The sequence below is a fragment of the Ranitomeya variabilis genome, chromosome 4 (genome assembly GCF_051348905.1).
Source record: "Ranitomeya variabilis isolate aRanVar5 chromosome 4, aRanVar5.hap1, whole genome shotgun sequence".
In the NCBI taxonomy this organism is placed as follows: Eukaryota; Metazoa; Chordata; class Amphibia; order Anura; family Dendrobatidae; genus Ranitomeya; species Ranitomeya variabilis.
In genome coordinates, this window is record NC_135235.1 from 275,293,055 (window position 1) to 275,315,157 (window position 22,103).

At 42.0% G+C, this 22,103-nt stretch overlaps 1 protein-coding gene and 1 long non-coding RNA gene across 8 annotated transcripts in view; one reads left to right on the top strand and one right to left on the bottom strand.

Annotated features, from left to right (window-relative positions):
• Positions 1-22,103, bottom strand: part of NCAM1 (neural cell adhesion molecule 1) — a 410,078-nt gene that overhangs the window by 280,301 nt on the left and 107,674 nt on the right. The gene's annotated exons all lie outside the window — the stretch shown is intronic.
• Positions 1,417-18,434, top strand: LOC143768816 (uncharacterized). The gene is made up of 3 exons (XR_013214043.1): positions 1,417-1,492; positions 8,753-8,864; positions 18,173-18,434. It is a non-coding gene; the product is annotated as an uncharacterized LOC143768816 (long non-coding RNA).

Sequence of the window (22,103 nt, forward strand, 5' to 3'; positions counted from 1 at the left end):
CTGTACGCAGCTCCGGTGGTCACATATGCTTTATACTCTAGTACTCACTCTTATATACGGCAATCTGATGTTTTGTTTTACCTTTGTTTTACCTTTTACTTCATGTTTTGTCAAATACTTCACGTGTCTGTATTCTTGTATTTTAGGCAGCTCACCCTGCACGATTCAGGGGCAATCTTACCATTATCTTTCCACTCTGGCAGGCCTCTATCCAGACCCAGCATGGTCACCTTAGCATAATTTCATCGACACATTCACAGCTCTCTGTTTCTCTGGAATGAAGCTCACATCTCACGCTCCAAGTCAGGATTCACCAATATCCGTCACCATTGTTGCCTGATCACTTTACTAGTGATATTTGTTGTTTTTGCCTTTCTAAATCAGAATTTTGAATTGTATCCCTGATGTGCATCATGACTTTTTGTCTCTAAAAATATTCTTTTTGTATTTTTGTATATATATATTACAGTACTCAAAAATCCTGTCTGATGAAGGTCCTATGTTGGGACCGAAAACGTTCATGTTGAACTGGATGCACTGAATAAATGATGTTTTACTTCACTACAAAGTTCTCCTGAGTGCCAAGTATATTTTCATTGATGTTCTACGGGTTGGATACCTAACTTGAGCACCTTCCAGATACCCAGAGTGCCGTGCTTTACTATATTACATATAGGACCATCAATAGGGACAGCCGTCGCGGAATGGGGGCGCCAATCTTGCGTTTTCTGTCCTAGGGTGCCAACCTCCATTGTCAGGCAGGCTATGAAAGATAGGAGTTTATATAGGGAGACTGGGTATATAAATAATACTATTCCTCTACCTGCTTCATTTTGGCGCACCAATTCTAATAAGCATCCCCTGTTTTTACCCCCTCCATCTCTCCATATTGGTACTCTCCATAAAATAAAAGAGACAAATTTTTAGGGTCCCATATTGGGACCTTTACACAGGCCTATTGGAATATTGTACAGGCTTGATTATCCTTTGCCCTCCCCTTTGTCGGTTTTTCTTCCCCTCTCGCGAGATACAGCCAGCATATGCCCGTGGATACGATCCTCCCTTCTGAGAGAAGGTCATGGTAGGATCAGCAGTATCTAACTGAGAAATGGCCCTGTATTAATAAGTGGTGCAGCACGCCATGTTTAGCGTGCTTTATAACTGTGTAGGGGTCAATGTATTTCTTTTCTGTATGACGCAGCATATGGGTTTTTAACCTAATGCAGCGTTTTATTCCGGCACTCCGGAAATCAGTAAACAGCAGAAGCACCGGGATCTGAGAATGTGGCCGGGCGTCATGCTGCTATGGCAACCGGACCGGGGCCTCTTGCCGGAAGTGAGTTGTACAGCACAGCCCTATGGTCCAGGATGCGATTGGGCAGTACGTCACCATAGTAACTAAGCAGCACGCGCCGCCGGAAGTGATGTGTGCGGTCCAAGAGTGGCGTTCCATGCAGGGCGCATAGAACATTACGTCATTCAGCCAGCCAAGGTAATATTAGGTGGGCTATTTAAGAGCGTGGAACATCGCTCCATAGTGATTACCTTTACACCCCTCTTTTTAGGGTCCCCCACGGAGTTGGAGGGACAATACATTAATTTCCCCTGATGAGTTACACAGAACGAAACGCGTAGGGAAATGTGTCTGGTATTTTGGGGTTAAAATTACTTTTCCTGACAGCGTGGACGGGTATGTGTGCGGCCAGATTTATGGGCCCCCCCTTTTCCAGATGCTGCAGATATGAGAGGTCTTACCCTTACTAAAAAGAAAGTCTGAAGGTGAGATCGTTCCAATTTTTATTAATTATGATTTTACTGCATCTCTACACGATTGACGGAGATAATAGACATGCGGTGTGTAATATATATGTGTCACGTGCTCCCTTTATAGGAGTGGACCCCTAAGAGACTGACATTGAGGTACTGTCTAGATAGTCTCAGGGATTTGGTGATTTGTTTATTCCCTGGTTATGGGAGTCTATTTCTGTGAGTCCTTTATGTTTTGATTTTAATGTGGTTGGTTATACCAATTTTAGCGCAAGTATATTAAAGGTTATTTTTTATACATTAGTCACACCCTGCTTTGATAAAAGTTTTCTGGATTGGTGCATATCCCCCTTTTTTCTCATAATGCCATGCAAGCCTCGGGAGACCAGCCGCCGAGTCGCTGGAGTGGCACTAGAATGGGAAGTGAGTATATGGTGTTTTTGTATATTTTTACAATGGGGCCTATTTAATTTACAAAATGGTTGTCCAGATAGTGGACCACCCCTTTAAATGAATATATTTGAGGCTAAAAATATTTTTTTTTGCAATTCCTTTTCATTCAAAATGATGTATCGTCTGGTACCATTTCCCCAAACATTCAACTTAGATGTGTTCTGTGCTCATAAATCAGCTGAAAGTTGCTAAAAAAAACAGATTAAAAGAATTAGAACCTCTCCCATTGGACTGTCAGAACGAGCTCACTGACGAATTCTCAGCTAACCCATTCTTCAGTCAGCAACGGACAGTGCAAAACAGAGGCTATAGCAGACAAACGATGCAACATTTTTAATAAAACCCAACAAAAAAAAAACAAAAAAACATTTTAAAATACAGTGATTTCAGAAAAAAAGAAAAAAAAAAAACAAAGTTTGACAACCCCCTTAACTTTTATGATTATGCAGGGCAAATCAGAACTCCACCCTCGATGGAATATTAAAATAATATTTTGAACCTTAAAATATCAATCACATTGCTAAAAATGTGATTTAAGGGCTCTGGCGGCTAGATTGTTAAAAAAATATTAAAAAAATATATAAAGTATATTTAGTGTTTTTTTTCCATATTTGCATATAATAATGTGATTCAAAGCATTATTGCGTGCTCACTGCTCAGTCCTTTAAACATGTGCATTAATGTCAAGAATGTCACATTGCATTTTTTTTCCCTAGTTTCCTAGGCAAAGAAATATAATTATTAGCTAAAGGGCAAAAAAAAAAAAAATCTTTTAAAAAAAAAGCCTGTTACATCTACAGTGCAGGTCATTTTCTAGTCATTCAGAAACTTCCAGACTTACATTGATGCGGCAAATAACCTGTAATAGAAGGTGTTTAGGCAGGAAAAGGGCTGAAATCATCCCGCGGTGATCACTGCAGGAGAGCTCTACTTAATATCACAAAATAACGCGTGGACCAATCACTTCAATTGCCAACGCATTTTGGACAAAAGACGAGGCACTTTTGCTGCCATTTAACCAATGAAACTGCTGTTTTTCTACCAAGGGAGAATCATAGAGCAAGTAAAAAACTGCTGATTTTAAAATCTTCCCCCCTGATGGAAGAGAAGTGACATCTAACATGTTATGCGGAGTCACTTAGCCATGGGGAGGCATCGAGGCTTCCATAAACAGCGTTGCACAAACGCGCTAAATACATTTTTTCATTTCTGCGCTTTTGAATTTTTCTTCCAAGAGCCGTAACTTTTTCATTTTTCCATCACTATAGACATATGAGGGCTTGTTTTGTTTTTTTCGGTACAAGCTGCAGTTTTCAATTACCCAATACAATGTAAAGGAAAACTAAAAAAAAAAAAAAAAAATTCCAAAGTGGGATGAAAGGGTGAAAAAATAAGCAATTTTGCCAATTGTTATTTTTTGGATTTGTGGTGGTAAAAATGACCTTGAAACAGTAGGATTACAAAAACTAAATCTGATCGATTTTTTTCTATTTACCGGTAAGTCAATGAAAAAAATTTTGTAAAAAAAACAACTTTTTGCTTTGGGCGCCATTTTCCGAGATCCATACCATTTTCATTTTTCCATTAATGGAGCTGTGTGAGTGACCGTTTTTTGCACGGTGAGCCAAGTTTTTATGGATACACATTTGGGATACATGAAACCGTTTGATCGCTTTTTAATGCAATTTTTTTTTAAAAGCTGGAGACCAAAAACATGCAATTCTACGTTTTTTTTCCCTTTCTATGGTATGTACTGTACAGGTTAATTAATTATTTTGATAGGTGATAGCAAATAAGATTATTTCCATTTTTTAACCTTTGTTTTAACTGTGGAAAAGGTGGGGTAATTAAAATTGTTATGCTTTTGTAAAAACTTATTTTTTAAAACTTTTTTTCCCTTTTTTTTCACGTGGTTAGGATGGGGAAGAAAGTGCTCATGCAAAGCTCATCATACTCTGTAAACAGGACGTGCTGCCGAGCACAATAGAAGACTATGTGCAAAGAACGATCTTGTTAACAATCGTTCTGTGATCATTGGAAGTGCGGTCAGACGGTCTAAACAGGCTATTACACTACCGCTGATCCCGAAGCTTGTATCTGCTCACTGTCGGTTAAAGGGAATCTGTCACCTCATTCTTCGCATATAACCTTCTGCCACCGCCATTAGGGGCTTATCTACAGCATTCTGGAATGCTGTAGATAAGCCCCCGATGTAACCTGAAAGATAAGAAACACCAATTAGATTATACTCACCCAGGGGCGGTCCGATGGGCGGCGCGGTTCGGGGCCTCCCATCTTCATACGATGACGTCCTCTTTGTCTTCCTGCCGCGGCTCCTGCACAGGCGTAATTCTCTGCCCTGTTGAGCAAAGTACTGCCTCAGAGAGGCCCGGCGGCTGCGCACTGCAGTACTTTACGCTGTCCTCAACAGGGCAAATCAGTACGCCTGTGCCGGAGCCACGACAAAAGCAAGGAGGAGGACATCATCGTATTAAAATGGGAGGCGCCGTACCCGGACCGCACCGGGACCGCCCCTGGGTGACTAAAATCTAACTTGTTTTTCTTATCTTTCAGGTTACATAGGAGGCTTATCTACAGCAAGCCAAAGCTTATATGTGAAAAATGAGGTGACAGATTCCCTTTAACCTCGCAAGTCGGAACTCTCAATTCATAACAATCCATGTAGTCTAAACAAGTTGCGGATCACCCGCCAAACAAGCAAAACACTTGTTCATTGGCGAAAATGACTTTTAGAATTCCTTGAAAATCATTGTTTTCAGCAGCACTTAGGTGTAAACAGGTTATATGCTGTCAAGAACAATGAGAGTCTATGCACAAAGAGCAATCCTTCTGTCATCATAGAAGTCCGGTTAGATAGCCTAAACAGGCTATTAAACGACAGCCGGTTGACAAGCATGTATCTGATCATGGCTGGTTAGTACAACCACAAGTTGGAACGCAAATTTCCCGATAATCCAGAAGTCTAAACAGGTTGCTGAACACCCTCCGGATAAGAAAAATACTCGCTCATCTGCTCAAATGATCAGTTGCTTAAAAATCATAGTTCTTGGCAGCACATTATTTTGTGTAAAAAGGACATGTGCTTGGGAGAATAATTAGAGTCTACGCTCAAAGAATAATGTGCTAATGGTCGTTCTGTGCTCTTTAAAAGTCCATTCCGATAGTCTAAAGGCTATTACATGACCACTGATCACCAAGCATGGATTTGTTCTACATTGGTTAATCTCGCAAGTTGCAACCCTCAATTAATGGTAATCCAGCAGTCTAAACTGGTTGCCAATCTCTCGAAAAACCAGAAAAACGTTCAATCCGTCAGGTGAAATGATCTTTTGTTTTGCCCAAAAGATCATTGTTTTCGGCAGTGCATTGTCGTGTGAAAACAGGACATGCGCTGTCGAGAAAAATGGGAGCCTATGCACAATGAACTAGACGGGTCAACCTGTGTAAACAGGCAATTAAAAACCACCAATCCTCAAAAGCAAGTAGCCTTCCTGTAACTGCACAGTAAAATGTAGGACAGAATTTATTTTTACTTTCCAAAAACACAAGGTCCGGAAATGTATATTTTTCCCCTACTACATTTTTCCCCACTTCCCAAAAGTCAGCCATACATCTGTACTGAACCAGCCAGAGCTAAATTACAACAGAATGCAAAGTCGTTAGTTATATAGATGAGCTAATTAGCATTTAGCTGTAAACGCCAAATGAATGGTTATTTCAGTTCTTGCGACCTAATGTTTTAACCAGAGAAAGTCTTTCAAAACATCTCTTTCCAGACTGCTAATCTAACTCTCGATGAGGTCATAGCCATGTTCTCCCGGTGCCTGGAAATAAAACCAAAGCTATTACTCTACACAAAGCTAAGCCAAAACCAACCTTCCTCCTCTCCACGTAAGGAAGTCATTGTCTGGGTCCAATATTACTAAGCCAAGGCACATGCTCCGGTGTTCAGGATTACACAAGTCTAGTCTGCTCAAATGTACAGTTTCGAGAAAATTCGTTAATGCTCAGGTCAATAATTCATGTAGGCAATGCTTTATTCTTATGTACTTGGTAATAGCTCCCTAAGAGGCTGTGAAACTGTAAAACCGTGGCACTTTCGCACAAGTGTTTCCCTCATGGGAAAAAGAAGTCGTGAGACAACAGTATGAATTTTTGTGATCCATGCAACTTGACCACAAATTTTTCCTTTTATAGGGCAACACTGAGGTCATCATAAACAGTAAAGGTGATGCTGCTAATAAGCCCTAGTCCTAAACATGAGGCTGCCAAAAGTATAAGAAACCGGTGATGGAAACACCCTCATCGTTTCTCCGATATACATAATACTTTTTTTTTTTATAAAGATCCAATAACCAAGGGCCAAAAAGAGGTAAAAGAAAAAAGAGCAGAGCAGTGTGATATCTAGTTTTGTGGGATAAGATTCAGTGTAATTATTTTATTCACTGTTTTGGAATTTTCGGTCCAGTGGCCGATCCTAACAGTGACTGACAGCCATTTCTCTATGCTCACTTGTATAAAGAAAGCTGTCAGTCACTGATAGGACAGGCCCACTGGACCACAAATCCAGCAGGATCAGAGGTGTAAAAGATGAAAACAGGTTATACTGAATCTTTTATCACAAAACTATATGTTATTCTACCCAGCTCCCCCTGCTCTAGAACATGGTGGCTGCAGACTGGACTACATATTCATGTTAACAGGTTCCCTTTAATTCTATTCCTATGAGTAAAGTGGTTGTACCTATTCAGTAATGGGCAGACATCTCTATGCACTATTTTTACAGGAAATTAATTCAAATCTTTAAATCCTGGACTCAAAAAAAAGAAGAAGAGATTTCAGCGAATAAAATACAAGTTATGCCAAACCTACATATCTGGTCAGATGGAAAGATAGATGAGTGATTCCACCAGTTCAGAAAAAAAAAGTCAATTTTGGCTAAAGAACCCTTTCATTGCATAAGTTTGTGGGAAACGTTTTGGTGTAAGTCACATTTCATTCATTGGAATCCCAGCTCTTTCTATGCTTAGGAGTCCGGTGACCGGTTCCAATTAATGAGAGACATCCTTCCCTATTAGGAAAGTTGTGAAATACTGAATAGGACTCGTCCACTGGACTCTCTGAACACAGAAATATCAGAGATCTCAAGAAATAAAATTACAACCTATAAAACTATATATCAAGCTCCTCCTGGTCTATGGCACAGTGCAACCAGATTGGACAGAATATACAACATGGTATGTTCCCTATAAACATTGAGTTAAGTTATGAGATGAGAGAAAGAAAGATAGAAAGATAGAAAGAAAGAAAGAAAGAAAGAAAGAAAGAAAGAAAGAAAGATAGATAGATAGATAGATAGATAGATAGATAGATAGATAGATAGATAGAAAGATAAAGAAAGGGACAAAGAAAGAAATACATGGAAGGAAGGAAAGGAAGGAAAGATGGAAGGAAGGGAGGAAGGATAGAAGGGAGGAAGGAAGGATAGAAAAAAGGAAAAAAGGAAGGAGGAAGGAAGGAAAAAAGAAGGAAGGAAAAAAGGAAGGAAGGATAGAAGGAAGGAAAAAAGGAAGGAAGGATAGAAGGAAGGAAAAAAGGAAGGAAGGATAGAAGGAAGGAAAAAAGGAAGGAAGGGAGGAAGGATAGAAGGAAGGAAAAAGGAAGGAAGGGAGGAAGGGTAGAAGGAAGCAAAAAGGTAGGTAGGAAGGAAGGAAGGAAGGAAGGAAGGAAGGAAGGAAGGAAGGAAGGAAGGAAAGAAGGAAGAAAGGGAAGATGACTAGAAGCAAGAATAGATGGAAGGAGGAAGGAGAGATGAAAGGAAAGAAAGTGGAAGGATAGATTGAATCAAAGAAAGAGGAAGAATAGATGGAAGGATAGATGGGAGGAAAGATCGATTGAAAGAGGAAGGATGGATGGAAGGAAGGAGTAAGGATAGATGGAAGGAAGGAGTAAGGATAGATGGAAGGAAGGAGTAAGGATAGATGGAAGGAAGGAAAAGCTAGATGGATGATAGATAGATAGATAGATAGATAGATAGATAGATAGATAGATAGATAGATAGATAGATAGATAGATAGATATTTCTATATGACATTTCTTAGACTGGTTCAATACATGCGAGTCTTAGCCAGCAGATTACAATGATCGGTATACACTGTGCCCATTCTCAGAAACAAAAGGGAAAATCTTGGCACATTTCACATCTATGACACACAATGCATCACTTACAAAATAAAACCCCCACACACTGTTTTGGTTCTCACAGTGATTCAGCTCACCCCGGCATCTGCTCTGCTCCTTACTATAAACCATGCTCCGCAGCAGTGAGGTAGTATTTGGCTGCAGGTTCATTCAAGGGAGCATCGGGAGGTCATTTACTACCCAATGTTACATTCCTCCAGGACCAGACTCATTTTTTCCCCCAAGTCCCTTTAGAATTGAGCTTAGAAAACCTAATGAAAACCAGCACTTAGAAATGAAAATCATCTTACCTTTTTTTTTTTTTTCCCAGTGATTAATACCAGAAACCGGACCGACAGAGAACAAACAGCAATATACGGCGAAACCGGGATCATTGAAAAGACAAGAGGGGAGGGAGAGACAGGAGACGAGATCAGATTTGTGTATGATTCCAGACATTAAATATATATTGGAGGACGGCGGAAGAAATATATATATATATTTAAATATATATATATATATATATATATATATATATATATATATATATATATATATTTATTTTATTTATTTATTTATTTTTTTTCAATCCTTAAATGGGTTGTCCAACCCTTCTCTATACAAACTTTTGGAAAGTGGTGCTCCAACTGCATGTACTGAGGAAAGTAAGGATCGGGCCGTTGGATTTTGCCGTGCCCAATCCTTACTTTTCGATGGATGTAAATGCATTTTTTTAACATTTTTGGCAAGTTGACAAGCTGTTTTTTATGCCATGTCTTGATCTTTCTTAATAAAAAAAAATTGTAATATTGCTATTTTCACACCGGCCCCTAGGGCAATTTTAGATTCAGTACTTACTGTCCTTTTAGAAAGAGTTTTTGGAAGGCTCATTATCACCAGAGGCCAGATTACAATGAGTTTTTGCAAGGCTCATTATCACCAGAGGCCAGATTACAATGAGTTTTTGGAAGGCTCATTATCACCAGAGGCCAGATTACAATGAATTTTTGGTAGGCTCATTATCACCAGAGGCCAGATTACAATGAATTTTTGGTAGGCTCATTATCACCAGAGGCCAGATTACAATGAGTTTTTGGAAGGCTCATTATCACCAGAGGCCAGATTACAATGAATTTTTGGTAGGCTCATTATCACCAGAGGCCAGATTACAATGAATTTTTGGTAGGCTCATTATCACCAGAGGCCAGATTACAATGAGTTTTTGGTAGGCTCATTATCACCAGAGGCCAGATTACAATGAGTTTTTGGAAGGCTTATTATCACCAGAGGCCAGATTACAATGAGTTTTTGGAAGGCTCATTATCACCAGAGGCCAGATTACAATGAGTTTTTGGAAGGCTCATTATCACCAGAGGCCAGATTACAATGAGTTTTTGGAAGGCTCATTATCACCAGAGGCCAGATTACAATGAGTTTTTGGAAGGCTCATTATCACCAGAGGCCAGATTACAATGAGTTTTTGGAAGGCTCATTATCACCAGTCACCAGAGGCCAGATTACAATGAGTTTTTGGTTTACATGTATTTATTGAGAGGTGCAGTTTCTAACATGAGGTCACTTATGGGGTGGTTCTGCTGTTCAGGCTCCTCATGGGCTCTGCCAATGTGACATGGCAATCGCAAATTGTTCAGAATTGGAAAACTTGGCCTTATCAGGAAAGTAAAAAAGGCTCGGGACAAAAAGGATTAAAGAAAACAAAGAACGGGATTCAACATGAGAAACGATTTGTAATTATCCTATTTTTGGGATCTGCAATTCATCTGTATATGTGGCTTCTTCTTGCAAGCTGCTGAATCGCAAAGAAGAAGTTCCAAGATTAAGTAAATACAATTCTGGAGACCTAGAAATTAATTTCAGCCCATAAATCAATCCAAAATAATCAATAATTGACACTGATCCTGATGCTCATTTTTGTTTTTCCGTGCCTAATGGCAATTTTCAGTTTCTGGCGCAATTTAGAGAAATATAAAATAAGAAATGTAATAGCGATGCTTGTACTTGTATGATGCCCGAGGCACCAGGAATAAACCTCCGCAGATATGCAGGCTACGGAGGTTTGTTCGGAGACCATGTCACCTATTAAATGCCTTCTATAAGCAGCTATGAAAAGTAAACTGGACGCCTACATGCTTCATACCCCGTGTGTTTTAACCCCTTCATGACCTTGCCGTTTTTTGCAATTCTGACCAGTGTCCCTTTATGAGGTAATAACTCAGGAACGCTTCAACGGATCCTAGCGATTCTGAGATTGTTTTTTCGTGACATATTGGGCTTCATGTTAGTGGTAAATTTAGGTCGATAATTTCTGAGTTTATTTGTGAAAAAAACGGAAATTTGGCAAAAATTTTGAAAATTTCGCAATTTTCACATTTTGAATTTTTATTCTGTTAAACCAGAGAGTTATGTGACACAAAATAGTTAATAAATAACATTTCCCACATGTCTACTTTACATCAGCACAATTTTGGAAACAAATTTTTTTTTTGCTAGGAAGTTATAAGGGTCAAAATTTGACCAGTGATTTCTCATTTTTACAACAAAATTTACAAAACCATTTTTTTTAGGGACCACCTCACATTTGAAGTCAGTTTGAGGGTTCTATATGGCTGAAAATACCCAAAAGTGACACCATTCTAAAAACTGCACCCCTCAAGGTGCTCAAAACCACATTCAAGAAGTTTATTAACCCTTCAGGTGTTTCACAGCAGCAGAAGCAACATGGAAGTAAAAAATGAACATTTAACTCTTTAGTCACAAAAATGATTTTTAGCAACAATTTTTTATTTTCCCAAGGGTAAAAGAAGAAACTGGACCACGAACGTTGTTGTCCAATTTGTCCTGAGTACGCTGATACCTCATATGTGGGGGTAAACCACTGTTTGGGCGCACGGCAGGGCTCGGAAGGGAAGGAGCGCCATTTGACTTTTTGAATGAAAAATTGGCTCCAATCTTTAGCGGACACCATGTCGCGTTTGGAGAGCCCCCGTGTGCCTAAACATTGGAGCTCCCCCACAAGTGACCACATTTTGGAAACTAGACCCCCCAAGGAACTTATCTAGAAGCATAGTGAGCACTTTAAACCCCCAGGTGCTTCACAAATTGATCCGTAAAAATGAAAAAGTACTTTTTTTTCACAAAAAAAATATTTTAGCCTCAATTTTTTCATTTTCACATGGGCAACAGGATAAAATGGATCCTAAATTTTGTTGGGCAATTTCTTCTGAGTACACCAATACCTCACATGTGGGGGTAAACCACTGTTTGGGCACATGGTAAGGCTCGGAAGGGAAGGAGCGCCATTTGACTTTTTGAATGGAAAATTAGCTCCAATCGTTAGCGGACACCATGTCGCGTTTGGAGAGCCCCTGTGTGCCTAAACATTGGAGCTCCCCTACAAGTGACCCCATTTTGGAAACTAGACCCCCCAAGGAACTTATCTAGATGCATAGTGAGCACTTATAACCCCCAGGTGCTTCACAGAAGTTTATAACGCAGAGCCGTGAAAAAAAAATAATTTTTCTTTCCTCAAAAATGATTTTTAGCCCAGAATTTTTTATTTTCCCAAGGGTAATAGGAGAAATTGGACCCCAAATGTTGTTGTCCAGTTTGTCCTGAGTACGATGATACCCCATATGTGGGGGTAAACCACTGTTTGGGTGCACGGCAGGGCTCGGAAGGGAAGGCACGCCATTTGGCTTTTTGAATGGAAAATTAGCTCCAATCATTAGCGGACACCATGTCGCGATTGGTGAGCCCCTGTGTGCCTAAACATTGGAGCTCCCGCACAAGTGACCCCATTTTGGAAACTAGACCTCCCAAGGAACTAATCTAGATGTGTGGTGAGCACTTTGAACCCCCAAGTGCTTCACAGAAGTTTATAACGCAGAGCCATGAAAATAAAAAATAATTTTTCTTTTCTCAAAAATGATTTTTTAGCCCACAATTTTTTATTTTCCCAAGGGTAACAGGAGAAATTGGACCCCAAAAGTTGTTGTCCAGTTTCTCCTGAGTACGCTGATACCCCATATGTGGGGGTAAACCACTGTTTTGGCACACGTCGGGGTTCGGAAGGGAAGTAGTGACGTTTTGAAATGCAGACTTTGATGGAATGCTCTGCGGGCGTCAGGTTGCGTTTGCAGAGCCCCTGATGTGCCTAAACAGTAGGAACTCCCCACAATTGACTCCATTTTGGAAACTAGACCCCCAAGGGAACTTATCTAGATGTGTAGTGAGCACTTTGAACCCCCAAGTGCTTCACAGAAGTTTATAACGCAGAGCCGTGAAAATAATAAATGTGTTTCCTTTCCTCAAAAATATTTTTTTAGCCCAGAATTTTTTATTTTTGCAAGAGTTACAGGAGAAATTGGACCCCAAAAGTTGTTGTCCAGTTTCTCCTGAGTACGCTGATACCCCATATGTGGGGGTAAACCACTGTTTGGGCACATGTCGGGGCTCGGAAGGGAAGTAGTGACGTTTTGGAATGCAGACTTTGATGGAATGGTCTGCGGGCATCATGTTACGTTTGCAGAGCCCCTGATATGCCTAAACAGTAGAAACCCCCCACAAATGACCCCATTTTGGAAACTAGACCCCCCAAGGAACTTATCTAGATGTGTGGTGAGCACGTTCAACCCCCAAGTGCTTCACAGAAGTTTACAACGCAGAGCCGTGAAAATAAAAAATCATTTTTCTTTCCTCAAAAAAGATGTTTTAGCAAGCAATTTTTTATTTTCACAAGGGTAACAGGAGAATTTGGACCCCAATATTTGTTGCCCAGTTTGTTGTGAGTACGCTGATACCCCATATGTGGGGGTAAACCACTGTTTGGGCACACGTCAGGGCTCGGAAGGGAAGTAGTGACATTTGAAATGCAGACTTTGATGGAATGGTCTGCGGGCGTCACATTGCATTTGCAGAGCCCCTGATGTGCCTAAACAGTAGAATCACCCCACAAGTGACCCCATTTTGGAAACTAGACCCCCGAAGGAACTTATCTAGATGTGTGGTGAGCACTTTCAACCCCCAAGTGCTTCACAGAAGTTTATAACGCAGAGCCGTGAAAATAAAAAATAATTGTTCTTTCCTCAAAAATTATGTTTTAGCAAGTAATTTTTTTTTTTGCAAGGGTAACAGGAGAAATTGGACCCCAAGAGTTGTTGCCCAGTTTGTCCTGAGTACGCTGGTACCCCAAATGTGGGGGTAAACCACTGTTTGGGCGCACGTCGGGGCTTGGAAGGGCGGGAGCACCATTTGACTTTTTGAACGCAAGATTGGCTGGAATCAATGGTGGCGCCATGTTGCGTTTGGAGACCCCTGATGTGCCTAAACAGTGGAAACCCCTCAATTCTAACTTCAACACTAACCCCAACACACCCCTAATCCTAATCCCAACTGTAGCCATAACCCTAACCACAACCCTAACCCCAACACACCCCTAACCACAACCCTAACCGCAACACAACCGTAACCCTAATTCCAACCCTAATCCCAACCGTAACCCTAATCCCAACCCTAACCACAACTGTAACCCCAACACACCCCTAACCCTATCCGTAACCCTAACCACAAGCCTAATCTTAACCCTATTTCAAACCCTAGCCCTAATTCCAACCCTAACTCTAATTCCAACCCTAACCCTAAGGCTATGTGCCCACGTTGCGGATTCGTGTGAGATTTTTCCGCACGATTTTTGAAAAATCTGCAGGTAAAAGGCACTGCGTTTTGCCTGCGGATTTACAGCAGATTTCCAGTGTTTTTTTGTGCGGATTTCACCTGCGGATTCCTATTGAGGAACAGGTGTAAAACGCTGCAGAATCCGCACAAAGAATTGACATGCTGCGGAAAATACAATGCAGCGTTTCTGCACGGAATTTTCCGCACCATGGGCACAGCGGATTTGGTTTTCCTTAGGTGTACATGGTACTGTAAACCTGATGGAAAACTGCTTCGAATTCGCAGCGGCCAATCCGCTGCGGATCCGCGGCCAATCCGCTGCAAATCTGCTGCGGATCCGCGGCCAATCTGCTGCGGATCCGCTGCCAATCCGCTGCGGATCCGCGGCCAATCCGCTGCGGATCCGCTGCGGATCTGTGGCCGATCCGCTGCGGATCCGCTGCCGATCCGCTGCGGATCCGTGGCCGATCCGCTGCGGATCCGCGCCCAATCCGCTGCCAATCTCCTGCGGATCCGCGGCCAATCCGCTGCAGATCCGCTGCCAATCCGCTGCGGATCCGCTGCCAATCCGCTGCGGATCCGCGGCCAATCCGCTGCGGATCCGCTGCCGATCCGCTGCGGATCCGCGGCCGATCCGCTGCGGATCCACGGCCGATCCGCTCTGTGTGCACATGCCATAACCCTACCCCTAACCCTAACCCTACCCGTAACCCTAACCCTACCCCTAACCCTACCCCTAGTTCTAACCCTAGTTCTAACCCTAACCCTAGTGGAAAAAGAAAAAAAAATATTTTATTTATTTTATTATTGTCCCTACCTATGGGGGTGATAAAGGGGGGGGGTTTATTTATTATTTTTTTATTTTGATCGCTGTGGTAGAACCTACCACAGCGATCAAAATGTACTTGTAATGAATCTGCCGGTCTGCAGATTCGGCGGGCGCACTGAGCATGCGCCCGCCATTTTGGAAGATGGCGGCGCCCAGCGAGGAGACGGACTGACACCGGGAGCCTCGGTAAGTATAAGGGGGGGAGATCGGGGCACGGGGGGGGCGTCGGAGCACCGGGGGGTGACATAGGAGCAGGGGGGGAGCGGGCAGGAGGACGGGGGAGCGGAGCACAGGACGGAGGGGACCGGACCCCATAACGGAGCACTGGGGGGGGGCGATCGGTGGGGTGGGGGGGGGGGTTACTTCAGGTTTTCCAGCCATGGCCGATGGTATTGCAGCATCGGCCATGGCTGGATTGTAATATTTCACCAGTTTTTTAGGTGAAATATTACAAATCGCTCTGATTGGCAGTTTCACTTTCAACAGCCAATCAGAGCGATCGTAGCCACGGGGGGGTGAAGCCACCCCCCCTGGGCTGAAGTACCACTCCCCCTCTCCCTGCAGATCGGGTAAAATAGGAGTTAACCCCTTCACCCGATCTGCAGGGACGCGATCATTCCATGACGCCACATAGGCGGCATGGGTCGGGAAGGGGTTAAACCATCCATTGTAAACCAAAACCAATGTTGTAAGTGTCACGTATTATTAGGATATTGGTTCTTTACAAATAGCAGTATGTAAGGCCAGCTAACAGGTATCTATATTTTGCTCCTCTAAACCTTCCCGATCACTTTTGAAACCAATATACCTTGTAGTGCAATATCACAAAAAAAAAACAATCAAAGTTGGCCATTGATGAACAACACAAAAGGACGTCCACCGATTATAACCCAATTATTTTAGCAATCAGTTAAGGGGGACATGTAGTTTCCGTAATATAATGTCTTTTCATAAAATAAGAAACAGAAAAAGAAGGTATGAAATAGGCACTAATAACCCTACAATATCACAGAAAACCGAAATAATGAAAATATTTTATTAAACACAAAGTGAACAAAGAATAAAAACATTTAAAAGCACAAAAATAAAAGCGGAAATCCAACCTTAATCCATACAAAAAAATACTGAAAAGACAGTTATGAAAATATAAGGATATGGTGAAAAGCCAAGACAAATTATACAAAATAGGAGCCAAATAAAGCATATATTGACTATAATGCACCAAAAGGACAAAAAGAAAGATGGTAAGAATAAGTATATGAAAAAATAATATATAAATAACACCAGTACCAGATCCTAAAAGCCATGTGACTAAATGGTGCTATTCATAAGAGTATGATATGGATGGATAAAGTATAAGTCCCAAGCGTTTCGCCAATAATTATGGCTTCATCAGGGATGTACGCCGATGAGCATGGCTTCATCAGGGGGGTACGTCAAAAGTATGGCTTTATCAGAGATGTGAAAAAACTAGTTCTTGAAAAAAAAGAAGCATTTTAACAATAATTTTACGCTAATTCCATACTGAAAAGATAATCAGGCTATGTGCCATATTTAACAAACCCCCCAAATGGGGCCAGTTCACGCTATATGATATGTAAAAGATCCCCACTTGAAAGAATTGATTTGCAGGACACTGGTCCAATGGCCACATCAGTAGTCTGTGGCAGATGGATGGAAGCCCTGAGCCGCAACGATGATGTCGTACATAGCCCACAAATCAGAAGAGGCGCTAAGGATTCTGGCAGGCAAGAGGCTGTTCATAGAGCTCCCATGGGCCGGTCACAAAGTACTGACCAGGGTCCTGAAAATCAATTCATTGACCTTTAATTGCCATAGATATCCCAAGCAAAAAAGTGTCAGTGAGCTACGTCAGGTACAAATTGGCAAAAGGTTGCAGAGTCTCTCATAGGCTCCTTCCATCAGAACATGGCACATGGATGGAGTATGTCCAATACCATCGGCTGCTGCAAAGGAAAGACATGGATTGCTTAGGTAGAGGTCAGGCAATATCTGGCAAATAACCTCCTTAATTACAGAAGACCTATACGGTAATTAACACTTTCTAGTTACTTATTATAAACAGTTGTAGTTTTATTCTTTTCGATCATGTTGCCCATACTCAGCAGCTAAACGTGGTCCTGTTCATACAAACAGTTTGGCTCTAGAGACAAGAGTACTTCTCTTTACATCCTTTTTTTTTGGATCTATTCAACCTCTTGCAGAGTATCAGTGATTGTTCACTAGCTTAGGAAAATATATTTTCATGTCTCACAAAAAGAAAAACATTAAATCAACATCCAGGCATTATCCTGCTTTTACCTTCACAAAATAGTCTCACTTAATGCTCAATTTCCATCTCTTTTAAGTGACTTAACCCAGATTTCCAGTCTACAAATGACCCCATTAATCTGTTTTCACTGTGTCCAGGAATAGCCTCAGTAACGAGCGTTTTCATGTCTTTTTGTTTCATAACTGCTCCATTCCCTTCCCCTATTTAATTTATGTGCCAAAGAAAGAGCTCATTGTGCATGTTAATCATCAGTCCCTGGCATCCAAAAGACCCCTACGTTTAGGAAGTTGTACTTCCACTCGGGGCCGAGACTTTGGTAGACAGACCGTTTCATTGTATCCTCCTCATTGCACCAGCATCATAAACACCATGCTTTGATTGGTTTCATGTCGATGAGAAATAATGGAATTTTTCTTTTTTATTACATGTGACATATTATTTAAATTTGGAAACAGTAGTAGCTATGACATGCACCAACCACAATATACATTGAAAGACTGCAAATAATAAATTCCAATTAAAAAACAAGAATTTATTTCTAAATAGTTGCAATGCTGAACTCTACATTTGCATTAATTTTCTCTGCTTCCTGACTAATAAATTACATGTGATGAGGCTGTCAGTCAAAAAGGTTTACCCCCCTAGTTTACCACTGTATCTAAATATCTTGGCCAAGACCAAGTCATCTGATGACAATCCTCCAGCACCCCAGGGGACATGTCTCGAAAGCGTCCCAGTTACTAGTACAGGCAATATGGGACAAGTTTATTGATCAACTTATTGACGAACCAAATAGGCATAAAAGGGGGTTAATTATTTAGTCATTCTAATTTTTATAGTGGTTATTGTCTTGTAAATTATGGTAATCATTGGCATCATATCCATATTTACACTCTAAACATGTGATTATGTCTCCTCTCACTCTTTTATTACAGGATGTGCTTTTTAGATTAACTTCTCCCAGACTCACCCTCTTTTTCGCATTTTCTGGAAGGGATTGTGTTTCACCTGCTGGGCAGCAGATAGTAGGAACAGCACAACAATGTGTCAGAAGCAGATCTGTGTTCTGTGAGGAGACCAGTAATCACAGCACTTATCTTACTCCTTGTAGCAGAGGAGCATTTTGTCAGCTGAGAATAAAAGCGGTCAGAAATACTGGGAACTGCAGTCCTCTACATGGTAATATCAGCCACAACAAAGCCGCATTAAAACAAAGTAGTATACATATCTAATTTTTACTTTCTTTCATATGTGATAGGTGCTGAAATGCTCTGCAAATTGGGGTGAGGTCCGGGTCCAGAAGTCTACTGCTTGAGATGTTGCTTCCTGACATTGCAAGTCTTAAGTATGCAAATTGCCTCTTCAGAGAGGAAGAAGACTAGAACTATGGAAAGCACTAGAGTTCTAGTCCTTTTCCTCTTAGAGGAGGCAATTTGCATATTTAATTTCACAGAGGACCATGCATGGCGTATAAGTCTCCTCACTCTGACATGCCAGGCCTGGATTGTCACTCTCCACAAGGAGAAATGTTACCCCTTAGATCCAATCTTTTAAGGAATCTCTTGGGGGACTGAAGATGACCTGCAGGGCATTTAACATATTAAGGATGAAACTAAACTGTACCATAGATACACTTTGGGGTAAATTTCCACATAGGTGGACATTCAGCTGACCAGACATTTATCGCCCTGCAAAGTGGCTGTCACTATGGTAGGTTGATGAGCTGGGTCTTCCGAAAGAGGTTCTTTATGAGTGTTTCTCCTCTTGCTCTTGGAAAGGAATCCCAAATAGGGGACATATTTTTATAACACCCATATGCTCAGGTAAGAAATAAGAGCTATCGCCTAATCTGTCCTTTTGACTCGACATAGTCAGAGATGAATGGCACAAACAAGACGACCATCCGTGAGAATAAAAAACGTAATTTTGCTGTACTCTGTTGTGAGATGTTTACGCTTTGCGTCTCTATACATAGCTGTGGTGTGAAATGCAGTCTATCGGGAGTTTTCCCAAGCAGGTCGTGATGGTAAAATTTGGTGAACGGTAAGAGTGGACACATCTGGACGCAGTTAGCGAAGTAAATCTGTATTTTGCTATTACAAATTACTGTAAATGCTTATGGAATTGCCCTTTATAGAAGGAAATTAAACATATGAGTGTTTGATGAAATAACACAAAAACAACAATAGGTAATTCTGTTACAAAAAGGTTTCTGCTCCTGCACTCACCAGACTGCCCGTCCTGTATCGCTAATTCTAACCTAAAGACCATTCAGCCGCTGCTTAATTACTAACAATTTAGCTGTGCAGACATACATCAGATTTTCAATTATGGCACAGAGACTTCCCAAAGATGCGATTTTACACCTAGAATACAGATTGCAGCACTCAGCCAAACATGGAGCAGTCGGCTTATTCGCTCAACTCTATTAAGATTGTTATTTTAATGGCACAATGGTGCTCAGCTGGTCAACTCATGTATCTGTGAGAATACACGGAAACATCTATGAGTGGAGAACGCTGATGCTTCATTAATATGCAGCAAACTCGTTTAGCTTAGTACCACATGGCATTATCCAGTGCTCGCAGGAACTCTTGCACTTCTATGGATGCCGTATTCCAGAAATTCGGGCGTTGGCCATCAACATCGGTTGAGTGGTAGCATAAAGGTGATTAGCCCTCCCTGTCTATAATTAATGGGCATCTTCAGTACGACCTTGTACTGGCTGAGGGAAAGCAATATACAGTACATAAATCTATCTCCCCATATGCGCAAATGTATCAATACAGCTACATACATGTATGTAAATGGATCTCTCCAAATTCATAAATACATAGCTTCATATACATAGATGTAACCCCCCCACATATGGAAAAGTTTCACTCCACAGATATAAATGTATCCCTCCATTTGCATAGTGTGTCCCTTGTAGGGGTCCACACTCTTAGGTAGACGCTTGGAACGCAAAGCCATAGGGTTCTTTTACAACACAGAGAATAGTGTTAATTTTATAATACCACATATTTTTTAGAATACCACAATAACAGCAACACTCGATTCGGCCGCCCCACTCATGCATAGCAAAACTCGTAGAATCAACAGGCAGCCCTGGCTAACCAGCTTGGCCAAAGAACTGAGACAGGCTTCCAGGATCGCAGAACGGCGATGGAAGAGATCATGTTCTGCTGAGCACTTCACTGCATACAAGCAGTCCCTCGCTAGCTTCAAGTCCATGCTCACTGCCGCAAAACAAACTTACTTCTCATCTCTCATATCCTCCCTGACTCACAACCCTAAACAGCTCTTCAACACCTTCAATTCTCTACTCCGTCCCCAAGCATCTCCTCCCTCTCCTCTCATTTCGGCTGAAGAATTTGCCTCTTTCTTTAAGCAGAAGATAGGTAACATCAGACAAAGCTTTGGCCCGCAGCCCCCAATGCCCCTCCTCTTGACTTCTCAGCCCTGTTCCAAAGCCAAGTTCTCCACCATGACAGACGATCAGCTCTCCATCCTTCTATCAAGATCACATCTCACCACTTGCACGCTTGACCCGCTCCCGTCCCACCTCATCCCTAACCTCGCATCACGCATCAATCACACCTATCCTCAAAAAGCCCTCCCTCGACCCACCCTTTGTGTCCAGCTATCGCCCGATATCCCTTCTCCCTTATGCCTCAAAACTACTGGAACAGCATGTCCATCTTGAACTGTCCTCCCACTTCTCCTCCTGCTCCCTCTTTGACCGGTTACAATCTGGCTTCCGAACACATCATTCAACTGAAACTGCCCTAACTAAAGTGACCAATGACCTACTAACCGCCAAGAGCAAGCGACACTACTCTGTCCTCCTCCTGGACCTGTCTTCTGCCTTCGACACTGTGGACCACTCCCTCCTGTTACAGATTCTCTCATCTCTTGGCATCACAGACTTGGCCCTATCCTGGATCTCATCACATCTAACAGACCGGACATTCAATGTCTCCCTCTCCCACACCACCTCCTCATCTCGCCCCCTGTCTGTCGGTGTTCCCCAAGGCTCAGTTCTAGGACCCCTACTCTTCTCCATCTACACCTTCGTCCTGGGAGAGCTCATAGAATCCCACGGTTTACAATATCATCTCTACGTTGATGACACGCAGATCTACCTATCTGGACCTGACCTCACTTCCTTACTGACCAAAATCCCACAATGTCTGTCTGCTATTTCATCCTTCTTTTCTGCTCGTTTTCTAAAACTGAACATGGACAAAACAGAATTCATCATCTTTCCCCCACCTCACTCTACCCCTCCACCCGACCTATCCATCAATGTCAATGGCTGCTCACTTTCCCCGGTCCCGCACGCTCGGTGCCTCGGGGTAATCCTTGACTCGACCCTCTCTTTCAAGCCACATATCCAAGCCCTTGCCTCCTTTTGCCGATTACAACTCAAAAACAATTTCCTACATCCGTGCATTCCTTGACCATGAAACCACAAAAACACTAGTACATGCCCTTATCATCTCCCGCCTCGACTACTGCAACCTCCTACTCTCTGGCCTCCCCTCTAGCACTCTGGCACCACTCCAATCCATCCTAAACTCTGCTGCCCGACTAATCCACCTGTCTCCCCGTTACTCCCCAGCCTCTCCTCTCCGCCAGGCCCTTCACTGGCTTCCTATTGCCCAGACGCTACAGTTCAAAACACTAACAATGACATACAAAGCCATTCACAACCTGACTCCTCCATACATCTGTGACATGGTCTCCCGTTACCTACCTATACGCAACCTTCGATCATCTCATGATCTCCTTCTCTACTCCTCTCTCATCTCTTCCTCCCACAACCGCATCCAAGACTTCTCCCGTGCTTCCCCTATACTCTGG